This window comes from Oncorhynchus gorbuscha, linkage group LG13 (assembly GCF_021184085.1).
Source record: "Oncorhynchus gorbuscha isolate QuinsamMale2020 ecotype Even-year linkage group LG13, OgorEven_v1.0, whole genome shotgun sequence".
NCBI lineage: Eukaryota > Metazoa > Chordata > Actinopteri > Salmoniformes > Salmonidae > Oncorhynchus > Oncorhynchus gorbuscha.
The window spans coordinates 49,669,674-49,675,910 of NC_060185.1; positions in this window are offsets into that span (position 1 = coordinate 49,669,674).

A 6,237-nucleotide genomic window follows, 5' to 3' on the forward strand; every position below is an offset into this window, starting at 1 on the left:
AATGGTAAAGTACAGATAACCACCAAAAACTACTTAAGTAGTACTTTCAAGTATTTTTACACAACTACTTTACACCACTGTTTGGAATTCACTGAATGATGTACAGTGGCTTCAAGATGCCGACCAAAAGTAAACATTTGAATAAACTGCCCTAACCAAAAAAAAGGTTATCAAATTAATTGATTAGCTAAATCGATGGCCTCCCCTCTTGAGTACTGCAGTTGGTAATCTCTCTTCAGCCCTCAATATGTTGATTCAAGCAATCAATGGGCTAAAACTAATCATTCTTATAGCTAGACTCTCCAGATTGCATTTCCTTGAGTGCTATATTCATCAAAGTATAATGGGTAAAATCCATGAAATGATAAATAATCTGAACAATATGGCTCTGAGTTCACCCAACATGACAGCTCTCTTTCTATCGGGAGGTCAAATGTTTTCTCTCTGCACAGACACAACTGGTTGGGAAACATGTCCTGCTGTGGAGGGAAGGTGTACAACCCCAGCAGCGGCCAGATGAAGTGCTGTGCAGGGACTCTGTACGACCTGCAGGTTCAGGGCAGGCTCACAGAGGATACCCAGTGCTGTGGGAGTGTTCTGATGGAGGCCGGCTCCACCCAGACCTGCTGTTCTGCCCCAGGGCTAGACCTGCTCTATCCTACCCAGCCAGGGTTCACCTGTTGTGGGCACCGCTACCCCAACACATCCCTGTGGTCTTGCTGCGCGGGGGTACTGTACTCAGGGCCTGAACCACACACCACCAGCAAGAACGGGATTCCAGGTCAGTGGGAACCGGATACAATCCAAACTTGATTCCCAGTCCTGAGTTACACTGAAGTTTAAAGTTTAGAATGAAGTTTAAAGCATAGAATGAAATGAAACATTACTCAATACTTTGACCTTAAACCAGAACAGTGGGAAGCACTTTAAACTACACTGAAGAAAAATTTAAACGCAACATGTAAAGTGTTGGTACTATGTTTCATGTGCTAAAATAAATCCCAGACATTTTCCATACACACAAAAAGCTTATTTCTCTCCAATTTTGTGCACATGTGTTTACATCCCAATTAGTAAGCATTTCTACTTCGCCAAGATCATCTCACCACCTGACAAATGTGGCATATCAAACTGATTAAACACAGTGGTGTAAAGTACTAAAGTAAAAACACTTTAAAGTACTACTTCAGTCGCTTTTTGGGATATCTGTACTTTACTATTTCTTTTTTTGACTACTTCACTAAATTCCGAAAGAAAATAATGTACTTTCTACTCCATACATTTTCCCTGACACCCAAAAGTACTCGTTACATGTGTAATGCTTAGCAGCACAGGAAAATGGACCAATTCAAACACTTATCAAAGAACATCCCTGGTCATATCTACTGCCTCTGATCTGACGGACTCACTAAAAACACATGCTTAGTTTGTAAATGATATCTGAGTGTTGGAGTATGCCCCTGGCTATCTGTAAATAAAATAAAAACAATAAAATGGTTCCATCTGGTTTCTTTAATATAAGGATTATGAAATGATTGATACTTTAACTTTTAATACTTAAGAATATTTTAGAAAACACATTTACTTTATATTTAAAACCACATGCTTATAGACTTTTACTCAAGTAGTATTTCATTGGATGACTTTCACTGGAGTCATTTTCTAATAAGGTATCTTTACTTTTACTCAAGTATGACTATTGAGTACTTTTCCCACAGCTGATTAAACAGCATGGTCATTACACAGGTGCACCTTGTGCTGGGGACAATAAAAGGCCACTTTAAAATGCGCAGATTTATCTCACAGCACAATGCCACAGATGTTTTGTGCAATTGGTATGCTGACTGCAGGAATGACCACCAGAGCGGTTGCCAGAGAATTTTATGGTAATTTCTCTACCATATGCTGCCTCGAACATCGTTTTAGAGATATTGGTAGTGCGTCCAACGGGCCTCACAACCGCAGACCACATGTAACCATGCCAGCCCATGACTTCCACATCTGGCTTCTCCACCTGCGGAATCATCAGGGGGGGGGTGCTGAGGAATATTTCTGCCTGTAAAAAAACTCAATCTGATTGATTCGGACTGGCTCCCTAGTGGGTGGGTCTATGCCCTCCCAGGCCCACCCATGGCTGCACCCTGGCCCAGTCTTGTGAAATCCATTGATTAGGGCCGAATGAATGAATTTCAATTGACTTACTTCTATTTCCTTATATGAACTGTAACTCAGTAAAATATTTAATTATTGCATTTTTATTCAGTATACTTTCGTTTTGACACTGCACAGTGGCTTCACAACGCTGATCAGAAGCGTGTGTGTGTGTGTCCAGTTCTGCTAGGGACAGTGGAGTGTCTACGTTAACTGACGATAAGCTTAAAACTAGCATCTTTATGATCTCTCATGAGCCATATCTCAGTGTAAGTCATATTTTGTCTGTCTGGGTAGTGGTTTTCTGTAATATTATCACAAAAGACTGACATGTTTTGTTGCCATCTGTAATTGGTGCATCCCTTTTTGGATGTTTAACTTAATTATAAATAAACTAAACTTAATTATAAATAAATGAAATAGAAACATCCTCTCACTGTCAACTGTGTTTATTTTCAGCAAACTTAACATATGTAAATATTTGTATGAACAGAACAATATTCAACAACAGACAATCTGAACAAGTTCCACAGACATGTGACTAAAAGAAAATGTATTAATGTGTCCCTGAACAAAGGGGGGGTCAAAAATCAAAAGTAACAGTCAGTATCTGGTGTGGCCACCAGCTGCATTAAGTACTGCAGTGCATCTCCTCCTCATGGACTGCACCAGATTTGCCAGTTCTTGCTGTGAGATGTTACCCCACTCTTCCACCAAGGCACCTGCAAGATCCTATACATTTCTGGGGGGGGTGGCCCTAGCCCTAGCCCTCACCCTCCGATCCAACAGGTTCCAGATGTGCTCAATGGGATTGAGATCCGGGCTCTTCACTGGCCATGGCAGAACACCTACATTCCTGTCTTGCAGGAAATCATGCACAGAACAAGCAGTATGGCTGGTGGCATTGTCATGCTGGAGGGTCATGTCAGGATGAGCCTGCAGAAAGGGTACCACATAAGGGAGGATGTCGTCTTCCCTGTAACACACAGTCCTGTCTGGTCCAGTGACGGTGGGTTTGTGCCCATAGGCAACTTTGTTGCCAGTGATGTCTGCCTTACAACAGGCCGACAAGCCCTCAGTCCAGCCTCTCTCAGCCTATTAGGGACAGTCTGAGCAGGGATTGTGTGTTCCTGGTGTAACTCGGGCAGTTGTTGTTGCCATCCTGTACCTGTCCCGCAGGTGTGATGTTCGGATGTAATGATCCTGTGCAAGTGTTGTTACATGTGGTCTGCCACTGCAAGGACGATCAGCTGTGTCCCTGTAGCGCCATCTTACAGTACGGACATTGCAATTTATTGCCCTGGCCACATCTGCAGTCCTCATGCCTCCTTGCAGAATGCCAAAGGCACGTTCACTTAGATGAGCAGGGACACTGGGCATCTTTCTTTTGGTATTTTTCAGAGTCAGTAGAAAGACCTCTTTAGTGTCCTAAGTTTTCATAACTGTGACCTTCTGTCCTGCTAGGCAGGGAAAGGCAGGGACCTACCGTCTGTAAGCTGTTAGTGTCTTAACGACCGTTCCACAGGTGCATGTTCATTCATGTTTATGGTTCATTGAACAAGCATGGGAAACAGTGTTTAAACCCTTTACAATGAAGATCGGTGAAGTTACTTTGGATTTTTACAAATTATCTTGGAAAGACAGGGTCCTGAAAAAAGGACAGTTATTTTTTTGCTAAGTTTATATACCCATTGATTCTTGAAGAATATAATCGGTCTCATGGGTTTAGTTTAACTGTCATACACCATCAGAACCCAAAATAAGCGTGTTTTAAGCTGTGAACAATGTACTTGTAACCAAACTCTGTATAGCCTCAAAACATGGTTAAAACCATTTTAAGCTCATGGAGTCTGCATCCATAGCCGTCTCTGAATTTGAGTGGTTACATTTCTCCAGCCCCATCTCTCAGCTGTTTACCAAAGACAGTGGCCCTGCATATTTATTGCCTGGAGATTAAAGGGGCAATGGTACTAGGTTAATGATGTTTGTATTTTCTATAAATAGAGTACCACATTTTGTGCCATAACACCTATAAAACCTGGCGGGCAAACAGGGAAATGGTTCCAATTATTTTTCCACCATTCATTTTTTTCCCAGAGGATTTTAGGAACACTTAAAATAAGGGTTGTGTGGACTCCCGAGTGGCGCAGCGGTCTAAGGCACTGCATAGCAGTGGTTGAGGCATCACTACAGACCCGGGTTAGATCCCAGGCTGCGTCACAACCGTCCGTGACCGGGAGTCCCACAGGACGGTGCACAATTAGCCCATAGTTGTCCGGGTTAGGGGAGGGTTTGGCCTAGAGGTCGACCGATTATGATTTTTCAACACCGATACCGATTATTGGAGGACCCCCCCCCAAAAAAGCCGATGAAGATTAATCGTCCGATTTTATACATGATTAACACTTATTTTAACACAAATAAAATCAATTTCTTCTCAAATAAATAATGAAACATGTTCAATTTCGTTTAAATAATGCAAAAACACAGTGTTGGAAAAGAACGTAAAAGTGCAATATGTGCCATGTAAAAAAGTTTACGTTTAAGTTCCTTGCTCAGAACATGAGACCATATGAAAGCTGTTGGTTCCTTTTAACATGAGTCTTCAATATTCCCAGTTAAGACGTTTTAGGTTGTCATTATCAATCATAGACTTAATTATAATATAAACACACATAAATACGAGCCGTAAGTCATTAATATGGTCAAATACAGAAACATTTTAGTAAGTCGCTCTGGATAAGAGCGTCTGCTAAATGACTTAAATGTAAATGTAGTATTTTATCGAACGGGTAGCAACTCTAAGTCTAAATATTGATGTTACATTGCACAACCTTCAATGATATGTCATAATTATGTAAAATTCTGGCAAATTATTTATGGTCTTCACACAGTTCGCAACGAGCCAGGCGGCCCAAACTGCTGCATATACCTCGACTCTGCTTGCACTGAACGCGAGAAGTGACAATTTCTCTACTTAATATTGCCTGCTAACATGCATTTATTTTAACTAAATATGCAGGTTTTAAAAATATATACTTCTGTTTATTGATTTTAAGGCATTGATGTTTATGGTTAGGTACATTTGTGCAACGATTGTGCTTTTCTTGCAAATGTGCTTCTGTTAAACTTCACCAAACGGGTGATGATTTAAGTAGGCTGTGATTCAATGATTAATTAACAGGCACCGCATTGATTATATGCAACGCAGGATAAGCTAGTTAACCTAGTAATATTATCAACCATGTATAGTTAACTAGTAATTATGTTAAGATTGATTGTTTTTCATAATATAAGTTTAATGCTAGCTAGCAACTTACCTTGGCTCCTTGCAGCCACAGGTCCTTTTGACGCTGCACTCGCGTAACAGGTGGTCAGCCTGCCACGCAGTCTCCTCGTGGATTGCAATGTAATCGGCCATAATCGGTGTCCAAAAAGGCAGATTACCGATTGTTATGAAAACTTGAAATCGGCCCCTAATTAATCCACTATGCCTCTAATTATCGGTCAACCTCTAGTTTGGCGGGGTGGGGGTTTTACTCGAGCGACTCCTTGTGGTGGGCCGGGCGCCTGCAGGCTGACTGGTCGTCAGTTGAACAGTGTTTCCTCCAACACATTGGTGCAGGTGTTAAGTGCGGTTTGGTGGGCCTTATTTCGGAGGACGCATGACTCGACCTTCGCCTCTACCGAGCCCGTTGGGGAGTTGCAGCGATGAGACTAGATCAAAATTGGGGCGAAAAAGGGCTTGATGTATAGCGTATGCTTACCCTGGCATGATGTTTTGATAACCTTTAAAAAGCCTTGCCATGGATTGCGCATGTGTGCCATTCAAAAGGTAAAGGGGCAAGACAAAAGATATAAGTGCCTTTGAACGGGTTATGGTAGCAGGTGCCAGCCGCACCAGTTTGTGTCAAGACCTGCAACGCTGCTGGGTTTTTCCACGCTCAACAGTTTTCCATCTGTATCAAGAATGGTCCACAACCCAAAGGACATCCAGCCAACTTGACAACTGCGGGATGCATTGGAGTCAGCATTGGCCAGCACCCCTGTTGAATGCTTTCAACACCTTGTAGTATCCATGCCCAG